Source organism: Podarcis pityusensis (genome assembly GCF_964106645.2).
Source record: "Podarcis pityusensis genome assembly, chromosome: 2".
In the NCBI taxonomy this organism is placed as follows: domain Eukaryota; kingdom Metazoa; phylum Chordata; class Lepidosauria; order Squamata; family Lacertidae; genus Podarcis; species Podarcis pityusensis.
The window spans coordinates 109867360-109885584 of NC_138029.1; the positions used below are offsets into that span (position 1 = coordinate 109867360).

Sequence of the window (18225 nt, forward strand, 5' to 3'; positions counted from 1 at the left end):
TACCTGTGCTTGGATAAACACATGGTAACTCTCTGGATGTAACATTATTGTTTTGAGTGTCTGTTTTGGAAGAAGTTCTGTCAGTAAAGCTTTTGAGCCATATTTTTAGACTGGACAATTTTTATTTCAAGAGGAGTCCGATTTTATTCATCATTACAGAGGTCAGTATAACAGCATGTTGTTTTATGTCAGTTATTTCCAAGGAAAATTTCCTGTCCACAACTGTATTTCCAGTAATTGTAGATGCATGATCTGGAGTATTTAATCAATTCATCATTTTCTTTTGGAGAGAGAAAGAGAAGTATTTGTGTTAATAACAGGTATGAAGAGAATGTTACTGAATTTGCCCATAGCAAAAGAGAATACATTTAAAAGGATAAAGTTTACTCCACATCTTTGATGGATCTTTGGTCTGATCCAATGTGGCTCCTATTGAGCGCTTACAACCATTGAAAAGTCAGGAGGCCGTGACCCTCCTCTACACCCTGTCATTCTAGCCCAGCATATGCAAAGGAAGACTGTAAATGGGACAGACTCATTACCTGAAAATTCTTGATAAAACGTACAAATGTCTCCAATACACGTGTCCGTACTCACATCGCATGGCGTTTCGTAATGATATGAAAAGCATTGTCTGCATGTCAGAGCATCCACTGTAAAAGACAGACATGTTTGTTTGTTTGTTTGTTTGTTTGTTTGTTTGTTTCTCCCTGCAAGCACTGCCCTTACTTTAAAACTCATTAAATCAGGGGCTAGATGTTGCAGCAGCCCTGGCTACAAGCTCCCCAGGTGTATGGTGCCTCTGGGGCTGACCAGGGGGTGCTGGTTGACAGGAGCTGAGGCAGCCTCAGAGTAAGCAAGCAAGTGTCTGAGGGAGCCCAGCCAGCCAGTCCACTAGTCCTTTCTGTTGGGAATGGACAGACAAGTGAGGAGGCAACACTCTCTGCGATAGGGGTGGCCCAGTGATGGGGGGTGGCTGCCCGGAGGACTCACAAGGAGAGGGGAGTGGAGAGGAGGCTGCAGGAACACTCCACAAGGGAGCGTCTTCAAAAAGGGGTGAAGGGCTGTGGGCTCTGCAGCCAAGGGGTGGCATAACTAGGCTCCTGAGGCTTGGAGCCCATTTCCTCACAGGGGAGCCACAGAAAGAATGTAGTTGGTCAAGGGAGCCGTGGACCCAAAAAGCTTGGAAACCTCTGCTTTGGGGAAAGACTATCTCAAGGAGGCACTGAGGAGATCAGAAGGATGGTGGCGGGTTGTGCTCCTCTCCCTGACGATGGACAAGAAATTTAAAAAGAAAAAGAGGGCATACTGCTCTCAGCAGAACTGGATTCTCATGTAACCTCAACAGCTGCCCAAACATTCTGAGTGCAGGGACTACGCTTGCCTTTCAGTAATTGTCCCTGCTGAATCTCCACCGCCACACACAGCTAACATGTGACAGAGCTCAAAAAGGAGTTGGGGGGTTTCTTACCTCCAGGCTTGAGGCAAAGCAAAATACAGAACGCAAGCAGGCAGACCTGAGCCACACGTAGGCCCCGATTATCAGGAAAGAAGCTCTGCCCCATTGATACCAATTTTGTATGAGGAGGCAAGTTCTGAAGTCTGGCAGCTGAGAGACCACCGGGTTGCAGGGCAGATCAGGCCTCCTTGGAGTAAGTAGCAGCAGCAGCTCAGCCTCTGGTAAGGTGTGACGAAGCAAGCTCAACACAGCAATTATATAACCTCCTTGGCTTCTCAGGACACCTGGAAGTGATGGGCTTGAAAGATACAAGACGCCTCTGGAAATATGCTGGGGTGGTTCCAAAGAGCAGTAGAGGGGTGGGTAGTGGTTCCTTTGATCTGATTGGGATATAATGCATTGATTGCTCACAAAAATCCAAATGGGCTGTACTGAATGTCCCAGACCTCAGAGGCCACCTGATGCTATCATGCAAGGAAGGAGTTCTTGTTCCTTTCAGTGGGTTTTTTGTCCACCTCCATATTTCTTGGTTGATGGAGTCACACAGGATCAAAGCTGGAGTTGATGCCCATTAATGGGCAGAGATGGAAAGTTGGCTGGTTAGTCAGCTGGTTAGTCAGTTATTTCTTCTTGCATGTTAACTGCAAGGACTTGGAGAAACATCCTAATATGCTAGGGTTGTGATAACTGATCTGATTCCTTTAACAGTCCCTCTGTTTTTAAACCACACTCAAATACACAGGTCACAGAGTTAATGCTGTTTGTTTGTTTTATTCCTGAAGTTTTGTGACTCTGCAGAGTTGCCTTTAGAATGGTTCAATCCACTGGCATGGTAATGTATTAATACCTGGGGAGAAGAAAGGGATGTGTTTGTGTTCCTGGACCCATGATTGTGATAGAAGGAGTGAGTATTAGAGGGAAGACATTCAGAGTCCCCATCAGAGATAACTGATGTCTGTGCTGAACGGCAGGCTGACCTCTCATTCTTTTATGAGAGGTCAGCCTGCCGTTTATTTGTTTTTTCGTGAAGTTTTGTAGCTCTGCAGCATTGGGTATAAAATGGTTCAATCCACTGGCACATTATGCAGCCACCTCTCATTCCTCATTGTCAGCTGTGGCTGTAGAACTTCGCTGTGGTGCTCTGCTGAGGAACTCTCTCCCACTAGAAATATGACACACACACACACACACACACAAACACACCGTTCTGCTGTAATGCCCCTTCCGATCGTCAGGAGGAGGGGGGGTTGCGGGATCACGACCCCGCCCACTCTTGCTCTCGCGAGGCTGGCGCCAGCCTCGCGGGAGACAGGGAATTCCCATTTCCATCCCCTGTGGCGCCAGCCAATCGGCTGGCAGCAGGGGCGGGCCTTCGTAAGGCCACATAAGGTCGGGGCAGCCCTCGGCTCGCCCCTTTTACCTCGAGACGACGCGGTTTGGAGCGCTCGTCAGCTGTTCGGCTGGAGCTCGAATCGCCTCGTGCTTAGCCGAAGATCGGATCGCCGCGCCGAGAGCACCACTGTAAGCGGCCGCTTGTTAGCTTGGGCTTTGGAACGCGCTTGTCTGCTGCGCGCCAGCAAGCGGCCGCCAATCAGCTGGGCTTCGGGAAGCGCCCGTCAGCTGTGCGCCAGCAAGCGGCCGCCCATCAGCTGGGCCTCGGAGCGCGCCCGTCAGCTGTGCGCCAGTAAGCGGCCGGTCGTCAGCTGATCTGCGGAGCAGATCGAAGCGCCGCCAGCCCCTCAGCTGCCTCCCAGCGCGGACGAGCCCCCCCAAGGAGCACAGGTTTTTCAGAGATTTTTAAGGGACCTCACAGCGCTGCAGCAAACTCTATCGGGCACCACCACAGGGACGGGCTGCCCCAGGGGGGGTTGGAAAGTTGCGGGCGCCAAGGGAGCGTAATTAAATCCCCCTGGCCGTGAGAGTAACCACGGGTGGTGAGAACTTTTTCTGGGGGCTGCAGAGGGGGAGTCTGGTTGGGTCTTCGCTGTTGCCGGGGGTTCCCTTTGCTGACCAGGGGACGATCGGCTCGGGTATCACAAATCTGTTCCTTTAATCTGTGGTTCACCGGGGGGGCTTGTTTCAGTTGTTGAGGACGTTTTCAGAGTGCATAGTGGCATCATTTCAGAGTGCATAGTGGCATCATTTGCTTCTGCTCACGCGGCCCGTGACGGCCGCCATTTTACCATAGGCAAGCTAGCCTGTGAGTGCCGTCACAGTATTTATAATTATCCGGTTACTTGGCTGTAAATTAATTTGAGCTGATTCATACTTTGGTAGTCTTATACAGGGTGCTTAAAAGGATATTTGGTGGATAATAAGGTTATTCCCAACTTGTTCAATTTATTGGGGGCAAATAGATGAATACCGAATATTCCTGCTGTGTTTGTTGCTGGTCCAGGCCTGCTCTGTGATTCATTTAGCGTTGCCATAGGAACGCCTGTGTGCTGGCTAGCTCATTTGTTGCCATAGAAACCCTACCTGCTGCTGGCTAGCTCATTTGTTGCCATAGAAACCCTATTCGCTGCTGGCTAGCTCATTTGTTGCCATAGAAACCCTATTCGCCGCTGGCTAGCTCATTTGTTGCCATAGAAACCCTATTAGCTGCTGGCAAGCTCATTTGTTGCCATAGAAACCCTATTATCTCGCCAGCCAGCAGGACAATTCCTAGGCTAACGACCAGTAATTAGGGCTATTGTTTCCTAAGGGCATACCTAGTGACTTTCCTGGCAGCGTAATCTTACTGTGTTTTGCCAGATCCCAAGGCAACAATAACAGGTAATACAGATAGATACAGCCCCAGCCACATAAGTACATATAAATAAGAAACCATATATATAGATATACAAAAATAAATAAATTAAATAAATAAATAAATAAATAAATAACAAATATAAATAAATAAATAAATAAATACAAAAATAAATAAATAAATAAATAAATAAATAAATAAATACAAAAATAAATAAATAAATAAATAAATAAATAAATAAATAAAATAAATAGATAATAAATCGCTAAATAAATAAATAAATAAAGTAATACTAAATACAAACAAATAAATAAATAAATAAAGAAATAGATAAACTATAAATAGAAGAAACACCCGATTTGCTTACAAACTTGACTTTACTTGCGCCCCCCCCTGAGGCGCTGCCTTCGGCTCTGACATGGAGGGGAACAGCGACCCCCAACAATCTCAGCGCGGTAACGCTCTGATGCCAACAGGCCCTTGTAATCCTCAGGCCTTGGCCCAGCTTTTTTCCGCGCTTCAATCATTCTACGCGCAATGCAGGGCACCTATCACTCCCTCTCCGAACATCGTCGAGGTGTCACAAGATTGCATACCTGATACACCCCCCAGTCAGCAAGGTCAGGATGGTCCCTCCACTAGTGCAGCTAACGTGGTCGAGCAGGCCCCCAGCAGGCCACGGACGCGCCTACAAGCCGCTCGAACTCAAAAATCCAAGTCAGGGCCACTAAAAGGCAAGGCGCCAGCTAAAAAACCTAGGGCGAGCGTGCAAAGGGCCAGGCCGACGGCGGCCTCGTCATCGGCCCCGCGCCAGGAGGCGATTGATGTTCCCAGTGTTTTCCAGGATAACTCAAGGCAACCAAGCTCCTCGGAGGTGTCATCCTCTGAGGAGGAGCTGCCCCCTCAGCAGGTGGCCGCTGCCAGCGACGCGGTCTCCCATGATGACACGTCACGGGGCGGAAAGCGGAAGGCGAAGAAAAAGCACCGGGCTAAGAAAAGCAAGAAGAGGGACACTTCGGACTCCGATGATGAAACAGGTACGTCCTCATCAGATGGGGATAGTGACGCCCCGATGGAAACTTATTGGGGCGAGGGGGAGGACACAGGAGCTCCACAATGGGTGCATGAACGGAGGGCCAACTCGCACAGGAAGACATTTAATGGGACGCTCGATTGGAAAGATGGGGCCCTGGTGCCAGACGTTAAAGTCTCAACCAATGCGGCCACTGACTTTATCCTCGGTAACCACCTCTCTAAGAGGAAAAGGAACAAGATATTGAATGGCAATTATGTGGATATGTTTTCCTTGCTGCCTCCAGCACAGGTCAAAGGGAAAGGGGAGAAAATAAAGTACTATGGGAAAAGGAGGTACAGGGCACCTCGGGTGGAGCGAACGTTTGAGAATTGGCTTAATGGCTATCAAGTGTTTATGGCTGTGGTGTCAAGTTGCTATTCCAAGAGGGGGTCACACCTCGTGTCCTACCTGGCACACGTCAGGAGGGCTCGGGAGATGGCGGGAGATGAAGCTGCTTTGGCGTACGATGAAGACTTTCGGAGGAATGCCTCGCTGCTGTCCTCAATGCGCTGGGACCAAAAGGACAACAATTGCTGGTTTGACCATGTGGGGCCCAATATCGAGAAGAAAACCGCTCAACAGTCAAAATCTGGTAAGGTGGAGACCCAACGCCGTAGACAGTGCTGGGACTTCAATAGGGGTACCTGCCAGCGCGTTACTTGTAAGTACCTGCATGAATGTGATAGGTGCTTAGGCAGCCACCCCGCAATCAACTGCTTCAAAGGTAGGCAGCAGCCCTTTCGGGGAGGCAGGGGTCACCTTTCCCGGGGAAGCAGGGGTGGCCCCACGGGTCCTGCAGCCCCCGCCCAAGGGCCACCTGGGGCTCGTTACTAACATCTCACTAACCCTCGCGTGCTCTCCGATAAAATTGGAACCCCTGAGAGCACTGTTAGAGTCCTATCCGAATAGGCCTGCAGCCCACCTACTGGATGAGGGGTTTTCTCAAGGTTTTAGAATTCCGGTCGCATTCACACCCAATTCCACTTGCCCCCCTAACCAGAAATCAGTCTTAGAAAGGCCCGACATCGCGTTTAAAAAAATACAGAAGGAGCTTGCAGCCGGCAGGGTGGCCGGCCCATTTGCAATTCCTCCTATCGAGGGGCTCCATATCTCCCCGCTCGGTATTGTCCCAAAGAAGGCCCCCGGTGAGTTTAGAATGATACACAACCTCTCCTATCCCAAGGGTACCTCGGTTAATGACGCCATCCCCCAAGAGATGTGCACGGTGAAGTACTCGTCTTTTGATCATGCCGTGCGGTTGGTGCGAAGCTTTGGCAGGGGCGCCTTTATGGCAAAATGCGACATTGAGTCAGCATTTCGCCTACTCCCAGTTCATCCTGAAGACTTCCGCTGGTTGGGTTTCAAATTCCAGGGAGCTTTCTTCATCGACAAAGCAATGCCCATGGGTTGTTCTATTGCCTGTGCTGCGTTCGAGACCTTCAGCACATTCCTGGAATGGGCTCTAAAGTTTAGAACTGGCACTCTAGGGGTGGGTCATTATCTCGATGATTTTATTTTGGTGGCAAGTGACGCTGGGGAGTGCAGGTCCCTGCTCCGGGCGTTCGAGTCTTTAGCTAGGGAACTGGGCGTACCTTTGGCAAGCGAGAAGACTGAAGGTCCGGTCACTACTATGACCTACCTGGGTATTGAACTGGACACCGTGGCCCAAACCTCGCGCTTACCAGCTGACAAATTGGTTGCCCTAAGGGAGCTGATCGGCCAAATGCTGCTTTTAAAGAAGGTCACCTTGAGGCAAATTCAATCCCTACTGGGACACCTCAACTTCGCCTACCGCGTGGTTTCCCCCGGTCGTCCCTTCTGCGGCCGCCTAGCAAAGCTGTCCACGGGCTTACGGTCTCCCCATCACAGGGTACGCCTTTCCAAGACAGTAAAGGCGGACCTCCTGGTTTGGTTGCAATTCCTGGATGGTTTCAACGGCATATCGCTGTGGCAAGATAGCCTGGCGCTGCAGTCTGATTTCCAAGTACATTCGGACGCGGCCGGGTCCTTAGGTTTTGGGGTCTATTTCAGGGGTCAGTGGTGTGCTCAGCACTGGCCTTCCGCCTGGCAAGGTAAACCAATATTACGGGACTTGACATTCTTAGAATTTTTTCCCATTGTAGTTGCAATCCACTTATGGCAAGACCAGTTCAGGAACCATAGGGTCTGTTTCTGGACGGACAACCTAGCGGTTGTGTCAGTGTTGAATAAACAATCATCACGTTCGCCCAGGGTAGCGTCCCTTTTACGGTACTTCGTCCTTACCTGCCTGCGGTTGAACCTTCACGCTTCAGCTAAGTTTGTCCCAGGTATTGATAATAACATCGCGGATGCTCTATCTCGTTTCCAGATGGAACGCTTTCGCTCATTGGCGCCGGATGCGCAGCAGCAGCCGCAACCATTCCCGGAGCACCTCTGGAATATTGGCAACGAGAAGCAATAAAGGGAGTATTGTCTGCGCTAGCGCCTTCTACCCTGAGATCATACAATAAGGCATGGCTAGACTTCACATCCTTTCGCATCAAAAAGGGGCGGTTCAAGCCAGGCAGGCCACCGTCCAAGTCCGCAGTCATAGAGTATTTGGTCCACCTTAGAGATCTTGGCCGGGCCCCCAAAACCCTCAATATTCACTCAGCAGCAGTATCCTTCTTTTCTAAAACTTTATTTTCGGTGGATCCCTGTTCGCATTTTGTGGTGCGAAAGATGCTGGAGGGCTGGCGCAGGTCCAGGCCTCACGGCCGGGACAGGCGAAGGCCAATAACTTTTGATATACTCACCCAAATCCGCAGGAAGCTGAGAGCCCTCTGTTGGTCAAGATATGAAGCTAGATTATTTTCAGCAGCCTTCTCTTTCGCGTTTTTTGGTGCCCTTCGGATAGGCGAAGTGGTCTGTGAGGACCGCGCAGCCCCTAGGGGGCTATTGCTTGAGGACGTAACGGTGGGCAGCGGGATTGTGATGTTAAAAATCCGTAGTTCAAAGACTGACCAGCTGGGCAAGGGAGCCCTGGTCCGCCTGCAGGCCACTCATAAGGCGGGCCCCTGCCCTGTGAAGGATGCTAGAAAATACCTGTGTTTAAGACCGGTATCTAATGGCCCCTTTTTCCTACATTCTGACGGTTCCCCCCTTTCAAAGCAGCAGTTCACGAGGGTCATGCGCAAAGCAATAGCCGCCATCGGGCTTCCCCAAGACGTGTATGCCGCGCACTCTTTCCGCATTGGGGCGGCTACCACCGCCGCGCATATGGGTCTACCGGCAGAAAGAATCATGGACATGGGTCGCTGGAAGTCTAACGCATACCGGGGTTACATCCGGAATCCCCACTAAATTCCCCTTGCCGTTCCCCCTGGGCACTCCTTCTGATCTGGTCCTCCTATTTTCTCATTTCAGGTACTGATGTGATTCGACTGTGGGTTATCGGCCACAGCATCGTATATTGGGCAAAACGGCGCGCAGAACAAAAGGGCTGGGCCAAAGAGCTACTGCTACCCAGCAGGGTTAAATTGTCTTGGATCACTAGGAGGGGTATGCGTTGGGAAGAGTTTTTCCCAGCTGTATCCAAAAAAATCGCTGCCGAGGGCCCACCCAGTGCCCTGGTCATTCAGTTGGGCGAGAACGACTTGGCTTATAGGAAAGGGGTGGACTTGATGTGGAACATTATCAATGACTTGGAATTGTTGCGGGCATCCCATGAGAACATTACAATAATTTGGTCATCTTTGCTGGAAAGGCGAGTTTGGCGGGACGCAGAGAAACCCGTGGCGGTGAATAAAGCTAGGAGGATAGTGGAGCGCACAGTGGCACGTAGAGTGGCCGCATTGGGCAGTCACGTCATTCAGCACCCATGCATACGGTTTGACAAAGAAAGCCTTTATCGCTGGGATGGCGTGCATCTGTCTGATGCTGGCAATGATATTTGGTTGGCAGATATTTTTCAAGGCATTAGGGATTGGTTACAGGTCTGAGGGTATTGGCGGCGAGCCGGCTTGCGGCTCGGTGGCGGTAGGCATTGGCCGGGGTATTGTCATGCAAATGAGGTTGGGGGGGAGGAGCGCCATCACCTCCCCCAATGCTTGAAGGGTAGTTCGTTAAAGGACTCCGAGGGGCGACGCCTCGTCCGAAACCTACGGAGGCTAGGGCCTAAAGCGCGCCCCCGAGCGGTAACCCCTCGGGGAGCGCCTAGGGATATGCATCTCGGGTGGCTCCCCCTGTTGGTGTTTAACCCTTCCCGGTTAGACCGGATAGTCGGTTAGGGGCCAATGCCTAAAGCCAATACCCTTCTCTCCTGTAATCAATAAAGTTGTGGCCATTTACGCCCATTTAACCTTAAATCTCTGTGTCTGGTGTCTTCATTTACTTCACCTGTGGGGGGGAGGGAATAGCCACGCAACCAACATTTCATCACCACATGAATAACTGTCTAAAGCCTGCAGCCCTGGTGCCTTAGCTTCCCTGCCAGGGGTGGAGGAGGAGGAGGGGAGGGCTTGCGCCGTCCAAATCCTGCAGCACCAGGGCCTGGCGAGCAAGTGAGGGGCTGAGCAGGCATTGACTTTTGATGCACCAGGGCCTCCCGCCAGTCTGTTTTTTCTACTCAGGATAAGCTGTTTTGAGTTTGGCAGGGCTTAACTGTCGGATTCTCAAGCCGCAGTCAGAGGTAACTGGCCACTCTCCAGGCATTCGGCTTGAGATCCTAGTTGACCTCCCCGTCTGCGTCTCCCGGCAGGATACAGGCAAGGTCACCAATCGGCAATCCCACTCAGCGTGAGAGGGACACACCATTTCTCCCTCCTCCCTGCTTCCCTCAGGGAGGGGAAAGAGACAGACAGAAATCTATTTACATGTCTTTATTTCTGTCATTGCAGCAGTACAGAGAAACACGTCTGCACTCTCCAGTCTCCAACAGTAGAGAGAATAAACTCCACCCCTGTACTTCCAGTACAGGTCATGTGACACTCTGAGCTAACATCCGGTGCTCAGCACAGTGAATAGACTGCCCCTTTGTTCCCACGGTACAGTCCCAAACATCAATATCCTGTTTTGCTTTGCAGACACCTGCAGCTTGCTCTCGCATTGATGCTTTTTCCTGACATTAACTCCCAGGTCAGTAAGCAGATCAAGACCCCTAAGAAGGGGCTGCTGGGTTTACATGTTCGCTGGGCTTTCCCGTGAAAGCCAACAGAGAAATTTATTCCATGGAGGTTGCGATCAAACAGCAGCTGAAGAAATGGCAATAATAATAATAATAATAATAATAATAATAATAAACCATTATTTATACCCTGCCCATCTGGCTAGTTTTATTTTATTATTTATACTTATTTGTATGTGCACACGCAATTATTATTATTATCATCTCATATTAAAAATTGGGAGAGGGTGGCTTTAGTACAGCCCTCCAGTGTACACTAGTGGCCAAAATTGTGGAACCTTCTGGAAAAAATGTATTTCCGAGTGTTGATGGCTCATAACACCACTTTGTTTTGGAGTAATACCAGTGCTTATTTTCTATGGGATTGCAGGGGGACGTATACCCCTAAACGTTTTGTGAATTTAATGGGACAATAAATTCATTGTATTTATTTTCTCCGATTTGAACTGTATTTATTTTTCCCGAGTGGAGATTTTCTTGAGTCAAAATGAACATTTTTTAGAAAGAAAGAAAAAAGCACTGAGTTATACTATAAAATTATATATCAATGGAAAGATAATTTAATGAAGAATGTAATACATTAACTTTTATGAAGGATTATTTATTACAACAGTAATCATAAAGAAGAAATGTGAAACACACAGAAAAAATCAGATATACAGGTTAAATAGCTGTGTTTGCACTTTGTGATAAATAAATGTGTTTGGGGTTGCCGTTTGGGCACTCTGTCTCTAAAAGGTTCACCATCACTGCCCTAGGATGTTCCATGAATTCCTTTCTCTAACATTGCAGCTTTCACATGTATACGATCAGGTACCTCAGTTGCAAATCTCCATTATGTCTGAGTTGGTCTTTTGTTTCCTCTCTCAGGCCAACAAGGAGAAAGGTGTGAAAATGATTCTCTCCAGGAACACAGCCTCAGGCTGTAATGGAGGCCAGGGGAGAGGATGAGCTTTGTTCTCACTTCTGTATGAATTAATGTCATATGTCTAAGATGCTGTACCTGTGCTTGGATAAACACATGGTAACTCTCTGGATGTAACATTATTGTTCTGAGTGTCTGTTTTGGAACAAGTTCTGTTAGTAAAGCTTTTGAACCATAATTGTAGACTGGACAATTTTTATTTCCAGAAGAGTCAGATTTTATTCATCCTATTGCTTCCATATGTGTAATATTAATAATCACAGTACGCCACAACCCACTCCAGTCCCTCAGACAGTTATGCACTTAGGGGACATTATTTTCCTAATAATAAAACAATGAAAGCATACATAAATGAGGACACACACACGCGTGCACAGAGGAGGAGCAAAGCAGTTGAACTGATGAGCGTTTGATTCACAACAATGCTTAGCCAGATGTTCTGATGCCAAGCAAGGGGGAGAAATCTCCTGTCCTCGTGGAGGCTCCCTATGCATTTTGGACTCTGGGAAATCAGTGGTCAAAAATGTGTGGGAACCAGTGCTGAAAACAGATGCTGGAACTCACCAAGAAGTTGTTATAGCAAGTCGTCGGGTGACTCGGGGCAGCCCTGAATAGATGCTGGTGTCCCTGGTTCTGGTGCAAGTCACTTAAATGCATCCTCACCTCCTGTGTTCTCTTAGATTCAGGTGGATGGCTAGGGCGGCTTGGAAGGGCCCTTGCACAAAGGCACATGCATGCAACAGTAGAGGCCTGGCTGGAAAGCTTCAAGCCTGTCGCCACTACATGGGAAATGGATTAAAGAAAATGAAATACAGTGGTACCTCAGGTTAAGTACTTAATTCGTTCCGAAGGTCCGTACTTAACCTTAAGCTATTCTTAACCTGAAGCACCACTTTAGCTAATGGGGCCTCCTGCTGCCGCCGCACCGCTGGAGCATGATTTCTGTTCTCATCCTGAAGCAAAGTTCTTAACCTGAAGCACTATTTCTGGGTTAGCGAAGTCTGTAACCTGAAGCGTCTGTAACCTGAAGCGTATGTAACCCAAGGTACCACTGTACAGAACTATGGCAAGAGAAACTGATGGACTATGCAGAACTGGCAAAATTGACTCATAAACTACAGGACAAGGATAACTGTGACTTTAAAGATAAATGGGAACCTTTTACAAAGTACCAGTTACAGATAGGTAGCCGTGTTGGTCTGCCATAGTCAAAATAAAAAAATTCCTTCCAGTAGCACCTTAAAGACCAACTAAGTTAGTTCTTGGTATGAGCTTTCGTGTGCATGCACACTTCTTCAGATACACGTGTGCATGCACACGAAAGCTCATACCAAGAACTAACTTAGTTGGTCTTTAAGGTGCTACTGGAAGGAATTTTTTTATTTTTACAAAGTACTTAAAGAAACAACAAAGTGAACTGGACTCCTTGGCAGGTTTTGAATAAACACTCACAAATTTTTTTATTGACAATAACCAGTTAGATAAATTAAGGACTTACACAATTATGTAACATGCAGAGAATAGCATCTGTAGAGAAACCAGAGACTGGAGCTGAGGGAAGTCAGGGGGGAGGGAGGGCGGTTATTTTATGGGGGGCGGGGGGGATCAAGGATGATATGTATTAAGACAATATGTTTTGTTTAAATTCTTAATAAAAAAATATTTATAAAAAAGAAGAAAAGGAAATACAAATTGGCCCCACCCCATAGTTTGACCAATTAAAGCTACGAGAGGTTAAGAGCTAGGTAAAGTCATAGATGTAAACAAAAACAAAAGCAGTGTAGACTCTCACACACTGGCCAGCTTCTGTTTTGACTTGAAATGTTTGCTTTGGGCTTTGTTTTGGGTACATGAAGGGAAGACGTGGGACCAAAATGGCGCCCACCTAAGAGGTGCTGGAACTGCACTCTGGCATGCTGAAGAAAAGCACTGGTGGGAACCCTCCACAAATACAGAAGACTGCCCACATCACACAGTCAGGCTCCAATTTGTGAAGGGAGATGAGGATGATTGGGGTGGAGACTGTGGGTTTGACTCCCCCCAGTAGGTCTGCATCAGAAGGTCTATTATTTGAATTGTAGTGCCATGAAGTCCCTGGATAGATCGAAACAATCTAAGAACAGAATAGGAAAATCATTCATTACAGAAGTCAGTATCGCAGCACGTTATTTTCTCTCTATTTTCTGCTGTCAATTCCTTTCCACAGTCCTCTAGCGATACTCCAGCGCCACATTCTTTGTAGTATTTCATCAAGTCACCATTTTCTTTTGGAGAGAGAAAGAGAAGTATTTGTGTTAATAGCAAGTATGGAGAGAATGTTACCGAATTTGTCCATAGAGAAAGAGAGTCCATTTAAAAGGACAAAGTTTACGCCACATCATTTGGGGGGGGGGGGAATTGGTATCTTCCAAAGGGTATACCTGGAACAGAATTTCAAACTGATTTTGCTAAAACTGCTGAAATGTCAATGTTAAATTAAAGTTAAAACATGTGCAAGGTACATGTCCAAATATAGCAAACCCTTAAATATCATAATCTCCACCACTGTTTTTGTTTTTATTTATTAAATTTGTATGCCGCCCTAAAACTGAAGGTCTCAGGGCAGTTCACAGGATTAAATCACAATATAAAAACACAAAATTCGTAATTAAAATAAAAACAAGAACAACCCAATAACCGCCCCCCCAAAAAAACCCCCACACATTTTAAAAGGGCATTGAATGTCAGTCAACCAAAGGACTGGTTAAAGAGGAACGTTTTTGCCTGTCGCTGATAGATGTGCAGTGGTACCTTGGTTCTTAAACACCTTGGTACTCAAATGCCTTGGTTCCCAAACACCAAAATTCCTGAAGTAAGTGTTCCAGTTTTCAAACGTTTTTCAGAAGCTGAACATCAAATGCAACTGTCAGCTATTGTTTCCAGGGCACCTGCACCAATCGGAAGCTGCGCCTTGCTTTTTGAACATTTCGGAAGTCAAACGGACTTCTGGAATGGATTAAGTTTGGCGCTCCTGTTTTTGCTATTTATTTTGCGTTTTTGTTTTTGAGGCTTTTTCAGTTAATTTGTTTTTGTGACTGTGTGGAACCCAGTTCAGCTACTGATTGATTGATTGATTGATTGATTGATTGATTGTGTGCCTGCGGAAATGGATAAAAGCCCCCCATCCAAACCATGGCTATCATCAGTGCAGGTAAGAAAAGAAATTAATTTTAATTTTTATCATCTACAATACTGTCTTATTTATTTTATAGTCATGGTTGATTGTTGATTATCGATCATTGATTATTGCTTTCATTTTTTGGATCAATGGTCTTGTTAGTAAAATTCATGTTAAATTGCTGTTTTAGGGTTTGTTTTTAAAAGTCTGGAACGGATTAATCTGTTTTGCATTACTTCCTATGGGAAAGCACGCCTTGGTTTTGGAATGCTTTGTTTTTGGAACGGACTTCCGGAACAGATGAAATTTGAGAACCAAGGTACCACTGTATAATAAAGGCACCAGGAGAACCTTATTATCGATGAAGGAGTCCAAATACAGTGGTACCTCTGGTTACGTACTGAATTTGTTCTGGAGGTCCGTTCTTAACCTGAAACTGTTCTTAACCTGAAGCACCACTTTAGCTAATGGGGCCTCCCGCTGCTGCTGCTGCTGCTGCTGCGCCGCCGCAGCTTGATTTCTGTTCTCATCCTGAAGCAAAGTTCTTAACCTGAGGTACTATTTCTGGGTTTGCAGAGTCTGTAACCTGAAGCATATGTAACCTGAAGCGTATGTAACCCAAGGTACCTTTTCCTGAGAGTATAAGATACCAATTAGTTCCCTGTATGGAAGTGAGAGCTGGACCATAAAGAAGGTTGATCGCTGAAGAATTGATGCTTTTGAATTCTGGTGTTGGAGGAGACTCTTGAGAGTCCCATGGACTGCAAGAAGATCTAACCTATCCGTTCTGAAGGAAATCAGCCCTGAGTGCTCACTGGAAGGACAGATCCTAAAGCTGAGGCTTTAATACTTTTGCCACCTCATGAGAAGAGAAGACTCCCTGGAAAAGACCCTGGAAAGATTGAGGGCACAAGGAGAAGGGGACGACAAAGGATGAGATGGTTGGACATTGTTCTTGAAGCTACCAGCATGAGTTTGACCAAACTGTGGGAGGCTGTGGAAGACAGGAACCTGGCGTGCTCTGGTCCATGGGGTCACGAAGAGTCAGACACGACTAAATGACTCAACAACAACAAACAAGCCTTACTTTTCCTGATACTCCCCATTATTTCATCTTCTTAAGTAAGGTCCCTATGTGTAATGCCCTTTTATATAACAACAAAGCTGACATTCAAGGACCTTATGAGGCAAATCTTTTAGTAATTCTGCCTCACAGTTGTGTTCAGGGATGGCCCGGGACGTTTTGCTGTTTGAGGCAATCTCACCCTGTGCCACCTCTCCTACCTTCTCTTCTGCCACCACCTCTCTGATGCGCCAATGGTGTCAGTAGGGTGTGGGGTGGACAGGGCATGTCACTGGGAGCACAGATACGAGGGCAAAGGAAGAGGCGTGGCCACGGAAGAGGAGGTGGGCAAGTGGCATAGTCCTCAGACCCACCTGAGACAACTGCTTCTTTGGAGTGATACAGCCATGAGTCCCCACCCACTCCTCACCACGATTTCACAACTGAGTCCACCTGTTTGAAACATCCGGTCATCCCAGTCCAGCATACATAATGGAGGACTATAAATGGGACAGAAACATTACCTGAAAATATTTTTCCCAATACACAGACGTCCCCGTTACACTTTCCATCGCTCAGTTCGCATGGTTCGTCAGGATGATTGGAATAGCATTTTCTGCATCTGACAGCATCCACTGTAAAAGACAGACATGTTTGTTTGTTTGTTTGTTTGTTTGTTTGTTTGTTTGTTTGTTTGTTCCTGCAAGCACTGCCCTTACTTTAAAACTCATTCAATCAGGGGCTTTGTTAAGGGATGGGCAAAGGGCTGCAAATCTTGGGTCTTGCACACAGGCCCTGCTAACCCTAACACTTCTCCCCCTTTTAATGGTTCTCTTTCCTAAGGGGCAGCTTCTGCACTGCAGAGCATAGTGCTGGTGAAACCCCAGGCATTCCCCTCTTAATTGGATGAATTAAGATACATTGGATACAAGCCTTCACACATACACACATGAAAAAAATTATTATATCCTGAACAGGCAGCCTGACTCACCTCAGCTGAACTTACACCAAGTCAAGCTCTCTCTCAGTTTCCCCCAGTTTTGTCCCCAGAGTCTCATTTTCTTCTCCCTGAACCTTTTGACTGGAGATGCCCGGTGGGGGGATTAACCTGGGGTTTTCTGCATGGAAGACATGGACTCTAACACTTCTCTTAGGGACCCCATGGTAGGAGGCATCTTTACTCACCCACCCCAAAGTGACATCCATTCTTCTGTTGAAAGAGCCTGACACCAGAAGCTCCCTCCAATGTGGAGTCACTCTAGTTTTCAACTAGTGTGTCATGGGACCGTGGGGTGCCTTGAATGATGGTCAGGGGTCCTGTGGGCAACACTAGCCTCCATCCCTCTTTCCTTCCCTGTTTCATCCCTCTGCTTACCAAAGGCTTGTGCAACTGTTTGTTGCAGCAGCCCTAGCTACAAGCTCCCCAGGTGTGTGGTGCCTCTGGGGCTGACCAGGGGGTGCTGGTTGCTAGGAGCTGAGGCAGCCTCAGAGTAAGCAAGCAAGTGGGTGAGGGAGCCCAGCCAGCCAGTCCACTAGTCCTTTCTGTTGGACAGACAAGTGAGGAGGCAACGCTCTTTGGGATAGGGGTGGCCCAATGATGGGGGGTGGCTGCCAGGAGGACTCACAAGGAGAGGGGAGTGGAGAGGAGGCTGCAGGAACACTCCACAAGGGAGGGTCTTCAAAAAGGGGTGAAGGGCTGTGGGCTCTGCAGCCAAGGGGTGGCATAACTAGGCTCCTGAGGCTTGGAGCCCATTTCCCCACAGGGCAGCCACAGAAAGAATGTAGTTGGTCAAGAGAGCCGGGGACCCAAAAAGCTTGGAAACGTCTGCTTTGGGGAAAGACTATCTCAAGGAGGCACTGAGAAGATCAAAAGGATGGTGGTGCGTTGTGCTCCTCTCCCTGACGATGAACAAGAGATTTAAATTGAAAAAGAGGGCATACTGCTCTCAGCAGAACTGGATTCTCATGTAGCCTCAGCAGCTGCCCAAACATTCTGAGTGCAGGGACCACGCTTGCCTTTCAGTAATTGTCCCTGCTGAATCTCCACCGACACACACAGCTAACATGTGACAGAGCTCAAAAAGGAGTTGGGGGGTTTCTTACCTCCAGGCTTGAGGCAAAGGAAGATACAGAACGCAAGCAGGCAGACCTGAGCCACACGTAGGACCTGATTATCACGAAAGAAGCTCTGCCCCATTGATACCCCTTTTGTATGAGGAAGCAAGTTCTGAAATCTGGCAGATGAGAGACCACCGGGTTGCTGGGCAGATCAGGCCTCCTTGGAGTAAGTAGCACTAGCAGCTCAGCTTCTGGTAAGGTGTGACGCACCAAGCTCAACATAGCAATTATGTAAGGTCAGAAGAAATCTCCTTGGCTTCTCAGGACACCTGGAAGTGATACAAGCCGCCTCTGGACACCTTGAAAGATACAAGCCGCCTCTGGAAGTATGCTCCCCTGGTCTGTTTGGAACATTATGCACTAATGGTTTAGAACAATCCACATGGGCTGATGATTCGGCTGAATGCTGTACCAAATGTCCCAGACCTCAGAGGCCACCTGATGCTATCATACAAGGAAGGAGTTCTTGTTCCTTTCAGTGGGTTTTTTGTCCACCTCCATATTTCTTGGTTGATGGAGTCACACAGGATCAA

At 47.7% G+C, this 18225-nt stretch overlaps 2 long non-coding RNA genes across 2 annotated transcripts; both read right to left on the reverse strand.

Moving 5' to 3' along the window:
• Positions 1 to 102: 102 nt before the first annotated feature.
• Positions 103 to 18225, reverse strand: LOC308470174. The gene is made up of 4 exons (XR_013982217.1): positions 17992 to 18225; positions 1472 to 1757; positions 543 to 653; positions 103 to 280 (listed from the first exon to the last, which is right to left on the reverse strand). It is a non-coding gene; the product is annotated as an uncharacterized lncRNA (long non-coding RNA).
• On the reverse strand, positions 12789 to 16072 carry LOC308470292. The gene is made up of 2 exons (XR_013982345.1): positions 15949 to 16072; positions 12789 to 13618 (listed from the first exon to the last, which is right to left on the reverse strand). It is a non-coding gene; the product is annotated as an uncharacterized lncRNA (long non-coding RNA).